Genomic DNA, 16,803 nt, shown 5'->3' on the forward strand with positions numbered 1-16,803 from the left:
TTGCACATGTGTGCACACAGACACACACACACACACACATACACACACACACACACACACACACACACACACACACACACACACACACACACACGTCCGCACCAAATGCACGCGTGTAATAACTTTTGTATACTGCTTGGTCTCAAATTCCACCCATGTCCTTTTCTACCTGTTTGACTTCTGACAAATTACCTAACAGGTCCAAGTTCCAGCTTCCTCATCTGTAAGCAGGATAACAAGGGACACCTCCTTCCAGTGTCACTGGACAGTCCATGACAGGAAGGGATGTATGTAAAGGCTCTCAGCCAAAGCCTGGCAAAAATGGAGACATTACGGGTGGCCTTTTGCTAGAAAAAGGCAGCACAAGTCCATTACCATCTCATCACCATCAGTCATGCACAGTGTCCCTGTGCTTCCATCCTTGATGAACACACAGTGCCAATAACTGGGAGCCATTTCCAGCCAACGGCAAACCCAGAACAACCTTCTTTCTCGTGATACCTAAGTACTAGTGGAAATAAGAGTCTTTGGAACCATTCATCTCCAAAATGTGATCCACAAATTCTAACTTCAATTTTCCAAAGCGAATTGTTCTCTAGAAAACTCATGCTCAAGGCAAACAAGTACACTTTTACTAGAAACTAGTTCAGGTATTAAAAACTACACAGAAAACACAAGTCTGGAAAGTGACTAGCCAAAAGAATGTCTGCTTTAGTTACGTATATTAGCCAGTCTTCAGAAAAGAAACACATATGTTCTTAGCTATATATCTCTTGATAGCCAGATAGATAATAGATAGATAGATAGTAGATAGATAGATAGATGATAAATAGATAGATACATAGATACATAGATAGATAGATACATAGATAGATAGATACATAGATAGATAGATACATAGATAGATAGATATGTAGATAGATAGGCAGGCAGACAGATGATAGGCAGACACACACACACAATCTACTAATGCTTTGTCCAAATCTGGACACCTGAAAAATATCCAAAACTATTCTTTATTGATGGTTAAACTATTTTTTTAACTTTATTAACATTATCAAAAGATAATCCTCTTATTCTAAATGAAGTTTATAATTTCTTGCTCTTTTACCATTAGAACACTCAAGTCTTGAATGACTAGTAGAGAAAGCTTTCAAAAACATGAGGCAATCAGCTTACAATCACCTGCCTATCCCATGACTTCTTGATGTTCTCGAGTTTGCAGGACTTATCTCCACCACGCCAGGAGCAGAGAGGTGATTACTGAATGCCAAGAGATTGTCAAAAGGTCATGAAGTCACTCATTAGTGTTCCAAGAAAAGTACAAATTGATACAGCTACCATGTGGGTGCCAGGAATATAACCCGGATTTCACAAAAGCAGCAACACTTCTTAACCACATAGCCATCTCTCTAGCCCAACTGATGGATCCTTGATGCATGCTGGAACATCCAAACCTAAGAATCCATAACTAATAAATAATCATTTCTGAAATCCCAGTTGGTTTGCTTGGTCTCAGGGCTCTCTGCTCAAACTGGAGCAAGACAAGACTTTCTACACCTGGATCATTTTTTGCATGTATCTTTATTAATTCTTACACTAAATCAGGGTCTCTTTGCAATCTCATTTTATTGATGAGAAAAATTAAAACTCAGAGAACTGAAGTCATTGCTCCAGGGCCAGCCAGTTGTAAGCAAAAGCATGCAGCTGACACTAATGGAGTCCTTAAACCAGAACCCCCCATTCAACCATCACACCAGCTGTCCTACAGTGCAACCCAGACAAGGTAACTTTTCAGAAGTTTAGCAATGATCGCTAGCCTATGCTTTGGTGTGGTTATGCAGGAACAGCCATATTACATTTTAACCATCCAAAGTCTTTCCACAGCCAAGGCTACGAGGGCCCCTTAAGATGCAGTGGAGGCCTGAACTGAAACAAATTATGAACCGCTATTGTTCAAGCCGGTGGTAGACCAGCCTTGGTGGTAGAGGAGGCAAAAAATGCCAATTATTCTCAGCATCAAATCTCTCCAGCATCGAATTATACAAATCAAGGTATAATAACCTTTACTTAATTTTTTTTCTCTTTGATTCCAGTGGTTATTTTTCCTTTTTCACGTCAGTCAGAAGATGAACAACTGGACTTTCATCCATACATTCATGTATACATTCAGTCTGTTTACTGACTGCCTACCATGTGTAAACCTCTACGATAGATACTAGGAAGAAATGATGAGTGTTGTTGTTTGTTTGCTTGTCTTTGCTCTTTTGGGAGGCCCGCTACCCAGCTCCCAAATAAATTACATACAGAGGCTTATTCTTAATTATAAATGCTGGGCCATAGCTTGGCTTGTTGCTAGCCAGCTTTACTTACATTATCCTGTCTACCTTTTACCTCTGGGCTTTTCCCTTTCTCTTACTTCTGTAAATCTTCATCTCACTCTGTGACTTGCTACGTAGCTGGGTGGCTGTCCCCTGAAGTCCTCCTTCTTCTCTTGCTTCCAGATTCCTCCTTCTATTAATTCTTTCTGCCTGCCAGCCCTGCCTATCCTTTCTCCTGCCCTGCTATTAGCTCTTCAGCTCTTTATTAGAACATCAGGTGTTTTAGACAGGCACAGTAACACGGCTTCACAGACTTAAACGCAACATAAACAAAAGTAACTTACCTTAAAATAATATTCCCCAACAGATGAGTAAGCATTTGTAATGAAAAAAGTAAAAAGTCTGTGGCCTTACAATAAGTTAAGGTAAAACATATTCAATGACAATCACATATGCAGCAGGCTCCTGGTCAAAATCCACCAAGTTTTGAAGGATAGATTTAACTGACACCCCATAGAAATGGGGTAGGGACTGGCATTTTTTAATCCCTTTGAAGCTAATTTTTTTCTTTAAAACTATCTCTATTCCACAGCTTAGTAAATCATGTATTCTTGAAGCAACAGAATGATATGAGCTTTCACACTGGTATTTAAATCATCCCTTGCAAACAATTCCAGGGGAAAAGAAAAGCATGTAAGAAGTGGTATGCTTCCATGCGAGAATACTACTTAAGTCCAAGTCCTTTGATTTTTCTGTTTTAAGTCAAATGCTGTTGCATAATTCATCAGAGGAGTCTTCATAATGGCAGGAGCAGGGGAGCCCGCTGAACAATTTGAAAAATACACAAAGGGGAAAAAAGCCTCCCTGTTATTCCAGAAGCAACCCAGCAGAAGTGTAACAGCCACAGGGTAGATGAGAAAAAGCACTAAAGACATCAGGAACCCACATTCTTGTCTCCATCCCTCAAGAGCCAAAAGGCAGATCTAGGTGGGTCGCTGCCATCTCAGCACTTCCATTTCCTCGTTCCCAGGAGGATGCAGCCTGACTTATTCATACCACGTTGCTGTAATGAGGCCAAGGCCAAGCGTGGAGAGAAAAGAACTTGGGAAGAAACATGTCATCTCACGTAAACAGACACGCACAAGTCTTAGAAATCTAATCGTAGAAGAAGCATGGGCTTTTCCATAAATGCTTAAACAGTGTGCCCACTTTAACTGTTATCTCCATCTTCTTTTCCCAGAACCCACTGGGACTGTTTTTGAAGGAGTTTGTTAAATCACCCACTTGTCCCCTTACTCCGTGGTATTTGGGGATTGCATCACAGGAACTTTGATACAAAGGATCTTTTGCTGAATAATGGGCCCATTTTATGATGGGAGGTCCCACCCCTCTCTGTCACAGGCCACTGCTTTGCTGTTGACCCTTCCTTCCTTCTCCTTTTGCTTTTCCCTCTCTCCCTGATCCTTGCAAGTCCAAAGTCCCCAACCTTCCTTCAGCCGACATTCTAAATTCTAAAGAGAAGCCACACTCCTACAATGGCGGAATAACTGTTTTTTCAAAGTCCCCATCCTCCTGAGGCTGAGGCAAAAGGGCTGCAAGTTTTGACACTAGCCTGGTCTGTACAGAGAAAACCCATCCCCAGATAAATGAATAAACAGACAACCCAACAATCTTTCACATCTGATACAATGTCTGTATAATCCCTCTTTTTATTGTTAACTCTGGACATTACTGTGACATTCACTCACAAATAAGCAATTTAAGAAAGTATAAGAAGTCATCAGGGTGCACCCAGCAATCCCACTACCTGGGAGGAAGAGGCAAAAGAGAAGTTCAGGGTCTGTCTTCGCTATCTAGGGAGTTCTTGGCTACTATGGGATAAATGACAGCCTGTCTCAAAAAAAAATGGATTTTTAAGGAGGAACTGGCTTCTGGAGGTCAAAGTTCATTCTATGTTCCAGTCGGATAATAGACAGAGACTCGACAGACACCACACATCAAGAAACTCAAACACTCTGCTTCTCTTCCCTCTCTCACAAACCCTTTGTGCCCCCAGAGAGCTTTAAGGTTCAACCCTACCTTCTTTTTTGGGGGGGAGACGGGGTCCAGACAAGGTTTCTCTGTGTAGCCCTGGCTGTCTTGGAACTCACTCTGTAGACCAGGCTGGCCTCAAACTCAGAGATTCACCTGCCTCTGCCTCCCAAGTGCTGGGATTAAAGGTGTGCGCCACCACTGCGAGCTCAACCCCACCTTCTAAAGCTCTGCCTCTTCAACAAACCCTGATTCCTTCCCTAACATCTCTTGTCTCCCAAATATTGATTGGTAGTCCAAACTTATTCCTGGAATGCATTCAGCAGGAAGCTACAATAAAAAGACTTCATAAATTTTAATACCGAAATTGATCAAAATACAATTTGATGAATTCAGAAGAACCAACAGAAATGTTTCAAAGCAGAATTTAAACTTTTCTGAAAGCAAGAGGAAAAATGTGCATATTTTTGAATTTCCATGCTCCTCAGTACAAATGTCCCTGTTTTCTGGTCTATAAAAAAAGTTCAGACGGGGGATGTGCCTCACTTGGTAGAGGGCTTCCCAACATGCATGAAATCCTGGGTTTGATCCCAAAGGGCACATAAACCAAGCACTTGAGACATGAAAACAGGAGCAACAGACGTTCAAGGTCATCCTTTGCCACATAGATGGAGGACAGCCTGGGCTAGAGACTGTCTCAAGGGAGAAAAAAAGTACCTAGGTATGTTTCTCTTCTCTTACTTGGGAACAACTTCCTAAGCTTGTCAACTCACCTAACAGCTGCCATCAGAGACCATCCCGGGAACAAGGAGGTAAAATGTTCTCCTGAAGAGTGACTTTTATTTACAAGAAACTGGGGGAGGAGGGATTAGAGCTATTGAGGAGAAGGCACACAGATTAAACCCAATGACTTGTATGTCCTTTCAAATTAACTCCATTTAGAAACCTGCTCAGTAAATGTAATCTAATTTAAATGTGTATCCAAACCACTTATATTTGTTCCTCGTCTCCTGATGAGCAATTAGTTCTATTCTTGCTTTCTTTCCGGATACACTTACAGCCAAAGCACAGTAGAGGTGAGACATTTTGTTCAATCATCTTGTTATGCATTTTCTGCACCCAAATAAATCTTGGTGCCCCCCACCTTCTGTCTAGCCACTGGGTGTGAACTGTGACACATAAACCAAAATTTAACCTTATGCTTTTATTCATTGCATTTTCTCTTTGGTTTTGGAGATGAGTTTCCCTGAAATCAGTTGAATGGGATGCCCCAGAGTCTGTCCTCTGGCCTAGGACTCCAGTAACAACAGGACTATATTAGAAACCATGTCCCAACTGGCTAAACAGAGTCACCAAATGGTCAGAAATGCCACTGTTAGGCACATGCCCTCCAAAAGTCAAAAAGAAGTAGTTCAGCAATATTTTGTTACCACCCTCAAGCGGTGTCCACAACAGCCTAAGCAACGCAACTCAACCTCAATATCTCTCACTAACAATGGATAAAATATAGAAAGTTTACACAAAGGTAGATTATTGGATCATAGAGAGAAGTGAAGTGTGGATACTGACTCTGTAATTAAACCCTGAAAACATTTTCCAATGTGAAAGAGGGCAATGATGAAAGACCCCCCATTAAATATTTCTACTTAAAATGAACAGTCCACAAAAGACACGTCTATACAGAGACCTGGCAGTACTGAAGGAATAAGAATAAAGAAGTGAGGAGGGATAGAAAGGAAATCTAAGGGAATAAAAGAAGGGAGAGAAGTCTAAATGAAGCCAATAACGAGCTGAGAATCAAGAACTCCATCACAGAAGCTACGGTAAGGGGCCCTGTGTTTAAGATGCTTGCGGTTCTTCCAGAGAACCTGAGTTTGATTCCCAGCATGCAGTTCAAGCCGCTCACACCCACCTGTAACTCCAGCTCCTGGGGGAACATTTATCTCTGGCCTCCATGGGCACAGGATAGGCGCCTGCACTCACGTGCACATGGCCCATATACGGACCCACACACAGACATATAATTGAAACTAATAAAATAAATCTAAAACACAAAAGAATTCTGTCACAATTAACATTTGCTATGAAAGGTCCTGACAGAGGACAGTATCCCTTCTCTATACAGAAGACTGTTAAAAGTGCAATGAAGTGTATTCATGGCCTAAGTACATATTGTCAGGTCTCAAACCTGACAAGCCTCACTGTACCTGTGGCTCCTCCCAGCACATCTCACCCTACCCCCTACACTAAACCTCTCCCACCCAAGGGCTGGCCTTCCCTTCTCCCTGTCTCTGATTCCTGTATAACTCAGCCATTTTGGTGAGGAACCCTCTAGGTTCCCAGATGGTCTTCTCTCCTCTCCCCTCTCTCTTCTTTGGTTCTGCCCCCTCCTCTCTCCTCTCATGAACTGGTTCAGTCTGGACCCTTCCAGATGCCTTTGGCTGTTCTCTCCTTCACATCGACAATAAAACCATCTCCTCAACCATCCCTAGGAGTGGTCATGCCCTAATCTTCATTCACATATTACCTTCAAACATGGCCTAAAGTCATTCCTTTATAGTATTGGGGAATATTAGAAACAAGACTAACCTCTATTTATACCAAATAAAAAAAAATCTTACAACCCTTGTGACCTAGGGTTTGACTTTAACAACATCAATCCCATTCAAAGCACATCAGGATCCACCCTATGATCTCATTTACAGAAATATAAAAGGTTGCTTAGTAACCATTTAAGATGTGCCTTCAGAAGCCAACAAAAACAGTACATATGGCTACTGTAAAGACAATTATGACACTCCCTTGAGAGGCTCAGGCACAAACATAGGTATGTCTTAATCTTTTCTTGAGTAGCTATTCACTAGTCCCTGTGCTTAGACTATATGTCAAAAATGTATTTTAATAAACTCCAACTCGGCTTCACACGGACTGATCCTGAAATTCCTTCCTGTGATGAAGCCAAGGATCACTGGGCTTTCAGCAGAAGTGTGCAGCAGTATCTCCATTGTGCACCACTGGCAATGAATGACAGTTAAAGGCAGGAGGTTAGGCCAAAGTTGTATTTTCCTCTGAATTGTGACATCATGCTAAGTGACACGGCGTCATCTCTTCTCACTCAAGCACAGGACCAAAGGAAATCACTTTGAAAATAATTAGATGTCTAAAGCATGGGTGATCTAGGTATAAAGAGGAAGAAGCATTTGCCCAAAGCTGTGGCATCTGTACTGTGTGGTGACAGATTATTTCCCAAGAATTTATGATCTGTACTGTCAAGATGTTTCAGTCTTCTCTTATTTATATTTCTGCATTTTATGACTCTGGCTTATTAAAATATAACAAGCAAAGACCTATACACATGGATTAATCCCAGAATAGTCACAATCAGGGTCATGCACATACTTGCCAAAAGGAGAAAGCCCTTCTCCTTAATTATAGTCAACAGGACTGAACTCCAGACACCACAGTAGGCACAGATGTGACATTTGCAGCTCTACTTCCTAAGACTATATGCCTATTGTGTTTATTTAGATATACAATTACTATGTAGATCAAGAATAAACTTTCTCCAAACTTCAGTAAATACCATAAGCTAGCTGAAGCTTCCTTTGTCCTGTGAAAATTTAACCCTGGGGAAGCAAAACAGGCTAAGAATAGGTGGGTGGGTGGATCAAGAATGGCAGGCATCCTTAGAATTATTCAGCGTATCCTATTACTTGCTACTCTTTGCCCAGTCCTCACAACCCAAACTACACTGGTCCTAAGGTCCATCACACAAATAGAAAATCCACGTTTTGTGAATTCAGGTGAACCCCGACGGCAAACCTACTTTTAATCTTCTCAATATTATAAAAGTCCCAACCCCAGGATCCAGGGCCAGATCAAATCATTTCATAGGTACGTGGCCACCAGTAAACTACTTGAAGCTTCTGTAGCTCCCTGGGTAAAAATCTAGGAATTAAAACCCTGGCCTAAACAAGTAAGCATGCTCTTTGCTCTTCCCAGCATGCTTTGGGGTTCACAGAGTTCAAGCTCGTCCACATCTCAGCAACATCAGTTTCTATCTGGTTTAGTTTGTGATGTACATAACATCCTGTAGGATAGAAGAACATGAAGGTCACTGTTTGGGTGTTTTGTAATTGCATTAAATGAAACAGGAAATCAAACCCCACAATAGCTACACACATCTTCCGGAAATGTGGACTAATTCCTGCGTTCCTGAAGTTGCCTCATCTATAAAGCCGGTTATGAAGGGACAACTAATTTTGCTCCTGCTAAGTAGCCCCTTGTAGGACTATATGCCCACTGTTACCATATCCTACAAAACTTTTGCTTTTTTCTTTTTTTAATTAAGAAAGTTGGAGGATCGGGGGAGATGGCTCGGGGTATAATGTGTTTGCAATGCACACATAAGTACTTGAGTTTGGATCCGTAGCATCCATGTAAAGGCCAGACATGGCAGTACACGCCTAGAATCTAGCACCAAGGGGAACAGAGAGCAGATGCCTTGGACTTACTCCAGCCAACCTGCCAAGAGCAAGAGCTCCAGGTTGTGTGAGACTCTGTGCCAACAAATAAGGTGTTGAGAGGTAGAGCAAGACACCTGAACTGAACCTCTGGTCTCCAGACTCATTGGCATGGTGTAGCACATGCTAACAAACGTGCACACACATGTACATACCACATGTGTGTAGCCACACACGCACACACAGAGTGGAATAAAAGGGAATAAATATGGAATATGAATCTAATAAATTGTGTATAAAGTGTTTGAATTTTTAGGAAGTTTCACTACTAATTTATTTGATATGATGTCTTTGGGGGGGGGTTATGTTTACTTTTTTTTCCTCAATAATATACAATGTAGTTTAAGTTTGAAACTGGGGTGGCAATTTATGATTTCAAACCCAGTACAATGTCTGACATGTCAGTGCTAAAACAATCTCCTCGGTGAATGCCTTCCAGATAATTAATAGGGGTACTTGGAAGATTTCTCAAGTATTCCATGTCCTTCATTTCCTGCTTTGCATTCTCTGAAGGTTTCCAGTGTTTTCGAGAGCCTCTTTTCATTTGTTCAATTTAGATGTCAAAGATAAGCCTCTTGCACTACACAATATACAAATTATCTCTCACCTGTTACTCCCCCAAGTAATATCAGCAACCATACAATACCTCTGTCTGGAAAGCAGATTCACACCAGGATGAGGAATTGCGCTGCTGAGCAGCCAGAAGAGTTGCAGCAGGCAGCCCCAGAGGGCGGGGGTGAGAAACTCCTCATTGCTATGGACATTTCAATGGGACTCCATCAACCCACCAGCTCCTGCCCTTTGGGATGCTATAAATGTGAAGTTTTGCTCCCTATGTAGGACTAGAGAGCATTACCTCCTCTCTGTCTGCTCTCTCTCCTCTCGGTACAGAACTGTCTCGAGGCATTGCAAGAAGGCCACTGCAGGTTAGAAGCAACACAACACTGTACCACTGCAGAGCCACAGACACACTCTGCTTAAATGCAGTGAAAAGACCAGGTACGCGACATACATCTGCCTGCACACTTGTCTGAAATTCTACTATGGTTTGGGGGTCAATGGAGTTTCAAGGACAACACATCCTTTTGTAACTCTACATCTACCCCCTCTACACAGGCTCCCCTGTGTGTTTGCCCAAAGAAGGTAATGCAAATAGTTGGAAGGTCATCTGAAACTTTCCTACCATTTCCCATGTCCAGTCATCAGATTTGGTAGAGTAAACATCTTTATTCCCTTGGGTCCACTTCCTCCTCATCATGCCTCAGCTGTAGTTATAACTCTGGATTGAGCACAGAACAGTTCTACCTGTCCACTGTACCTCCAAATTAGTCTTCCCCATCTATTCTATTTCTGTCTGAGGACTCCTACAATTTAAGTCTTGAGGGATTGGAGAGATGGCTCAGCAGTTAAGAGCACTGGCTGTTCTTTCAAAGGACCAGGTTTCATTTCCTAGCACCCATATGGCAGCTCACAACCTTCTATAAATCCAGTTCCAGGGGTTCTGATACCTTTTTCTGGCCTGCTCAGGCACTGCACACATATGTCATGCATCTATCCCTCCTTTAAAAGTTCCCCTACAGCTTTCAGTTCAGCTCCTTGGCTCACCAAGAGCCCACCACAAACAGATTTTTGCCTACTTCTGTGTATTTCTACACCATCTATGCCCTAAAACACACCCTTCTCTCTGGTCACCCTAAATAACTTGCAGTTTCCTAAATCTTCTTTCCAAGCCTGGCAACTCATAGTATTCCTAAGTCTGCCTTCCCCCTTCCTAGGTCTTAGCACACATGTCACTCTGTCCATCAAATGTCCTGGGCCACCTAAGGTGGGCATCTCTTCACTGTTTATGCTGACTGAGATAACATACAGAAACATCTCTCATAGCACCATAAGCAATGAGGTGGCTCCTGCCAAGCCCAAGTTTGACATTAGCTGTCAGAAGACGGTGAGGACAGGAAGAAGGGTATAGGGAGGAAATTGGATGAGGAAGAAAGAGCTAAGCAAAAAAAAAAAAAAAAAAAAAAAAAAAAAAAAAAAAAAAAAAAAAAAAAAAAACACAGGAAAAGGAAGAGGAGGCGACAGAGGTCTGGCTGAGGACAAAGGGTGACAGGTTATAGAGGAAGAGCAGGATTCAAATGTTTGTGAGGAGCCTTTCTTCTAGGATTAGGTTTTGATAAAATTCTGAACCCTTCCTTTTCCCTCACGGGGGACAGTCACAGAGTATTTATTTCTTTGGTTTGCTTTTGTAATGCTAAGGATTAAACCTAGGGCATTCCTGTGTTCTACCACTGAGCTACATCTTTAGTCCTCAAAAATATTTCATTTTATTCTTCTGGTCCCAAAGCAATACCTCTCAGTGATTCAAGATCTAAGGTGGAGTAAAATTTTCACACCATCATCCACTGGAGATGAGGCAGCAGTTCCCTTTTAGAACGTTTTCCATATTTCCATATTAGTAAATAATCAGTCATGTGTAGCTTTTCATGTTTTCCAACTACTTTCACTTTCTTCATGTATTGCGTTAGAACATATGGAAAACTATATTAACTCCAGTGTGCTCTACATATCAAGGCTATTTAATTGAAAGAATCCAGGTGAAAAGGAAAATTACAGATCATCCAAATCAGGAGTTTTCAACATTTTGTTCCCAAACCCATCAGGAATATTTACTCTAAACTCCACTCAAGCCAAGACTAGGCTTTCAAACAGTTTCTTGGACAAACATTTTTCCACCATATTTCTCACATTCGCCAAAATTAAGGCAAGCAGTGATGTTTTCTGATCTATGAAACATACCTAAAGGCTAAGACCCTTGAGTTAATATAAATATTTACCAAAACTTAACACAAAACAAACAACATCCCAACATTCTGCCTGGGTATTGAACCAGGTGACTCTAGGCTTTGGGGTTCTAATAAAGTTGATGGTAGGTGCTGGCCTCTTTGTACTTTCTCAGATGTTTACTGACCTCCACCAAACTTACCAAAGTTACAGCAGTGAAAGCCTAAGAAACATATTTGTATATTCTGGGTAGCCTAGTGTTTTGTGTTGCTTTTTAATAAATGCATTCTTGGTCCGCATCCTAGAATTCACAGAATCCCTGCACTTGGATAGAAAGCAAAAGGGGCGCCTTCTTTTTATTTGTCTCCCTCAACACCTCATCATTGTCTTCACCTGCCAATGAAGGTAACAAAGCATGGCAAGGATTCTGCCACCAGTCAAACACCACAGATGTGCTTCTATCACAAGACAGGTGTGACAGTGCTACCCAAAAAAAATTATTTATGCCTATGAATACTTCAATGTGATGGCTGCTAACGGACCTGCCGCTTTATTCTGCTATTACATAGCTTAATGAAGATGGAGTACTAGAGAGTGTATCTGACTTCTAATCATTTGGTAAATGTATTCCAATATATTTATTTCTACGTGTTTTGTTTTATGCATTTTAAGACTTTTTTTCCCCGTAGAGCAGAAGCTCAGCTTTCACCAGATGGCCAAAGGGATCTGTGACACACAAAAAAAAGCTGTTTTGAAAGCAGGAATTCACTCGGATTCATTTCTGCATACCCTGCGAAAACAAGCTGGGCAATACAAAGGGAATACTTGCTGGAGTAAATGCACATGTTCACATAGTTACTCAGTGGGAGAAAAGAGCATTGCAACTCAGACACCCTAAAAGCTCCTCCATCCCATGCTGTAATGGGGTGATGTCAAAAGCCTTAGCTCTGCAGGCAGATAGGACTGGGTTCACATCTGATTCATCATTAATAAATTCATAATTTAATCAGTCTAATGACGTTAGACTGATTGTATAACCTCACAGAATTTTGTCTTCTCAATCATAAAGAGAACTAATGATTACCTTATTGGGTTAAGGGAACTAATGATATTAAACTATGACAAGAACTTAAAATGTTATTTCCTATACAACACTAAGATGCAATAATCTAGTTTGTACATAAATATTCTTACAGAACTCTTTAATATTACAACTTGTGTTTCCATAAAGCTTTACCTATGTCTAGAACTTCTCTGTCAGTCTAAACTTGCTCTTCCCATGATCCTCAAAGTCTGAGCCTACTTATTCTTAGAAAACTCATAACCCTCAAATATCTGTGGCTAGGAGGCCAGGAGGCAAATGCCATCAATTTTGTCCTTATTTTCATTCGGCCTCTTTTTTTCCCTCATTTTCTTATCCTCTAGACAATTACAACACACAACTTTTTTTTCTTTTCAATGTATCTTTTATGTATCATGCTCACAGTTTCTATAAATCATTCAGATCCTGACACAGGTGTAAACTATAAACTGGAAATGACTACAGATGGAAGCATTGGGCTACCTGGAAGAGGAGCCAACACCCTCAGAAGCGGAAGCAACCCCAGCCTACACCTGTGTGCTGCACTCATCCTGAACTAAGCTCTGAAGAGATGGAGCGCGATGCAAGGTCAAAACAGGAGCACCTAAAAGAGGGACCACCAGGTATCCTGAACCTGTGTTGGAAGGCATGCTTCTCTCACAAGAGCTCAAATAGGCCATGGTGCCTAGAAAGCCCACAGAATTTTTGAGTTCAGACATGAATCCCCTCGAGAGGAGAACTCTATCTCAACTTATCACATAAAACCAAGAGTACCAAGCAAAGCCTATAAACCAGCAGCATGACTTCAACGTGAACACTGGTTTTATGGATACGATTTCAACAGTGCATACTTTCCTATTGCTCCTATAAAGTAGTTTGCTGATATCAAAGTACCTCCGAGCCTTCCAGAATATAAGTGCTTCCTGGAGACATTCAGATCATTGGCTTCTAGCAGCATCAGCAGTTCACCCCTGGCAAACCGAGTGAGTAACTGGAGAATTACAGCAGACCTCGAAACACCAGAACCAAGTTTACGGCCTCTGTGGGATTCCTGCACTGACTTTTCTCCTTTGACTGTGGCAAGTACTGCATTACTTATAAACACATGTAAATATTATGTATCTGCTCATAAAATTTAATGTTGGGGTTGAACTATCACAAACTGAGAATATTATGGTACCCTTTAAATAAGCATCATGATATATGTTGGTTTGTAACATGCCTCCTCTAGCTTAATATTTTACACTGAATTCACTACCGCTAAATCAAAAGCTTGCCACTTAACTGTATACTATTATACAAATTGTTTGCTATGTCTTATAAATTAAGATTTTTAATGAGCTCTTATTAAAAATTGAGCTAACAGGTTTTTTTTTTTAACTTTTATTGTTAAGCAGTTCAGGTAGTAGTTAGCTAAATGCATTGCATTTACTCATCAGGTTTTATATTTTAATTCTGTATATTTAAAAACCACTTATTTTTAAAACTCACCATTGAAAAATCCTATCTCTGGCAGCATTTTCCAGTGAGTAAGGGTTAATCCACGGATTATCCACAAACCTACATTTGAGCTATGGATTTTACAAGGCCAGCTGCTGCTGTTTCTCAAAACTTCTATTTCTAGCTACGTAAGTTTAACAACATTCCTGGAAAAACACAAGAACCAGACCTAAGTCTTGCCTGACACTGACTTCTCTACTTGACGACAATCATATGCAAACTGTAACCAGGTGGCAAATGACAGATACTATCAGGGACTCTGATAGTTTGAAAGATATTCAGCCCTGATCAGAACAAAACCACATGACATGGCTGTTTCCCCTGCCATTTGGGGGCAGGAGGATGTTTAGTGGGAAGCTCCCCTTGGGCCTCACTCTCCCCCATTCCAAATCCTGCCCCCTCTCGGAAAGGCCAAGCAGTGGCTCCTCCCTTGAGCTGCTCAAGACCACGCCCACAGGATATTTAAACTGCCTCCTAGAGAGCAACCAAGTGGTTTTTCCAGGTCTCCTCTCATCTCTGGGGGCCTGGAAAATCACCCAGGAGCGTTCTGCCAATAAACCTGGTCTTTTAGTTTTAATTTGGCTTGATTTGGCTTACTGCGTCAGGAGAGAGACTTAATAACAGGGTATGGAAACCTTTCAGGAGGGCATGGGGACCATCACCACAGTACATTATCCAGTTTTCTCAAGGTTGCCTCTCAGGTAACCCAAAGAACAAAAGGCATCAAGAGGAGGCTGTCAACAAGTAAGCAATGATGTAGAGTCACTTTGTCGGTGTCAAAACCTCAATCACGGAAAACTCGGGCCAGTAGACCGACCTTTCAAGACAAGCGAGACAATGGATACCAGACGAATACCAAAGAACTGCTTAAAGCCGAGCAAAAGCAAGGCCAGGAGATGCCCACGGGCAGGTCAAGCAGGACACTGGGAGAGCACACTGAAAAGCAGCCCAGAACCATTTAACAAAGCAGCAGATGGCTGGGAAACCCAGGCTTGCTGGGGAAAGAGGAGCAGGTATGCGTACAGCCATATAAGCATCCTAGAGGCTGTGCTGTCTACAGAAAGGAGGCAGCAGGGAGCACTTCCTGCGGACCCAGAATAAGGGTCATGACCACAGACAAAGCCAAGAAAACCAATATACAAATATTGTATACAATATACAATATTTATACCAATATAAAATTACAATTGCATGAAAACCACGTTCAAGGACACACTAGATCAAAACATTCCCAGGGACAAAGTCTGCTGTGTCCACAGTAGCATGCATGGGGGTCTTGCAGTCACTCACTCCCTGCTCTCCTGGTCTCGTAGGCAGCATGTGCAATAAATTCTCTAAGAGTTTCCGGATAGTGAAGGGAAGAAGAGTTGGTAAAATATTATAAGTCTGACCTTGAACTTCAACTCCTAAGAATTATCCCGGACCTGTTTTCTCAGCTAGTCAGGGATGGTTAAAGGGACCAGATGTGCCCTCCTTAGAACATCTGCCAGCCAAGTTTTCAGACTGGGTATTTCCATTAGAAGCAGGGGCTAGCAAACTTTTCCCATCAAGGGGCAGATAGTAAATATGTTAGGGTTCGTAACCCCCAAACTTTCTGTTGCAACTCCCAAACTCTGCCATTACAGAAAGTAAATGCAGCCAAAACATAAATAAAAAAAATACGAAAGTCTATTTTGAGGGGAATGGCTGCAAGGTAGATTTGACTCATGAGGCATTCACCCCAATTTAGATCACAACACAAAATACACACCTATACACCGATACACATACTCCACTTTATATGGGCAACCACCTCACAGCTAAGTTCAGCTACATGACTTTATGATGACATTTGTGTCCCAGCTGACTCCAAAAAATGTTGCTAATAACGTCAAGGATAATGAGAATAGAACAGAAGTAGACGTCATAGCTTTCAGGAGCCCCTGTCATCTTCTCCCAAGAACATTTAGTCTTTTTTTTTTTTCTTTCAAAGAGAGTATTTCCTGTGACAAACCTTTTCAATGTGGTGTCAGATCGGACAATCTGCCTCAATTCTCCATTCTTATGCCAGACTACAGATAGGTAAAGGCACATTACCTAAGATTGGACAGAACACATCCACCACTCTCTGCCAACAACCATGTTTCCTGGATGATGACCTAAGGCAGGACATTTCTGAGAGAACTAGGGATAAAGCTCCAGTTGTTATCACAATGACTATAGTAACTAGATTAAGATACAGAAGGGAAGTTCTTGCGACTTAGGGGCCTCTATTCAGAGAATTAAGAGGCACCCAGTATCCTGAACTAGACTTAAATCACTGCCACAGAATGAATGCTTACATTTCCCCCTCCAATGAGTGTTACATCCTAATGTCCCAAATGATGGCTGGAAGAGATGGGATCAGGAGACAAGAGTCAGTGTGATCAGTGCCCTTATAAGAAGCCTCAGAAGGTAGTTCAGTGGTAGAGCACTTGCCCAGCATTTGCAAGGATGTGAGTTCAAGCTCCAGCACTTAAAGGGGGAGGGGAGGAGCATGGTTAATGAATGGCAGGGCACTCTGGTGCACAGCTGGGATCTTAGCACC

General features: G+C 41.7%; 1 protein-coding gene across 1 annotated transcript in view; it reads right to left on the minus strand.

Moving 5' to 3' along the window:
* Tmtc2 (transmembrane O-mannosyltransferase targeting cadherins 2) overlaps positions 1-16,803 on the minus strand; it is a 412,694-nt gene that overhangs the window by 374,239 nt on the left and 21,652 nt on the right. The gene's annotated exons all lie outside the window — the stretch shown is intronic.

This window comes from Peromyscus californicus, unplaced genomic scaffold (genome assembly GCF_007827085.1).
Source record: "Peromyscus californicus insignis strain IS unplaced genomic scaffold, ASM782708v3 Scaffold_24__1_contigs__length_46423439, whole genome shotgun sequence".
Classification (NCBI taxonomy): domain Eukaryota; kingdom Metazoa; phylum Chordata; class Mammalia; order Rodentia; family Cricetidae; genus Peromyscus; species Peromyscus californicus.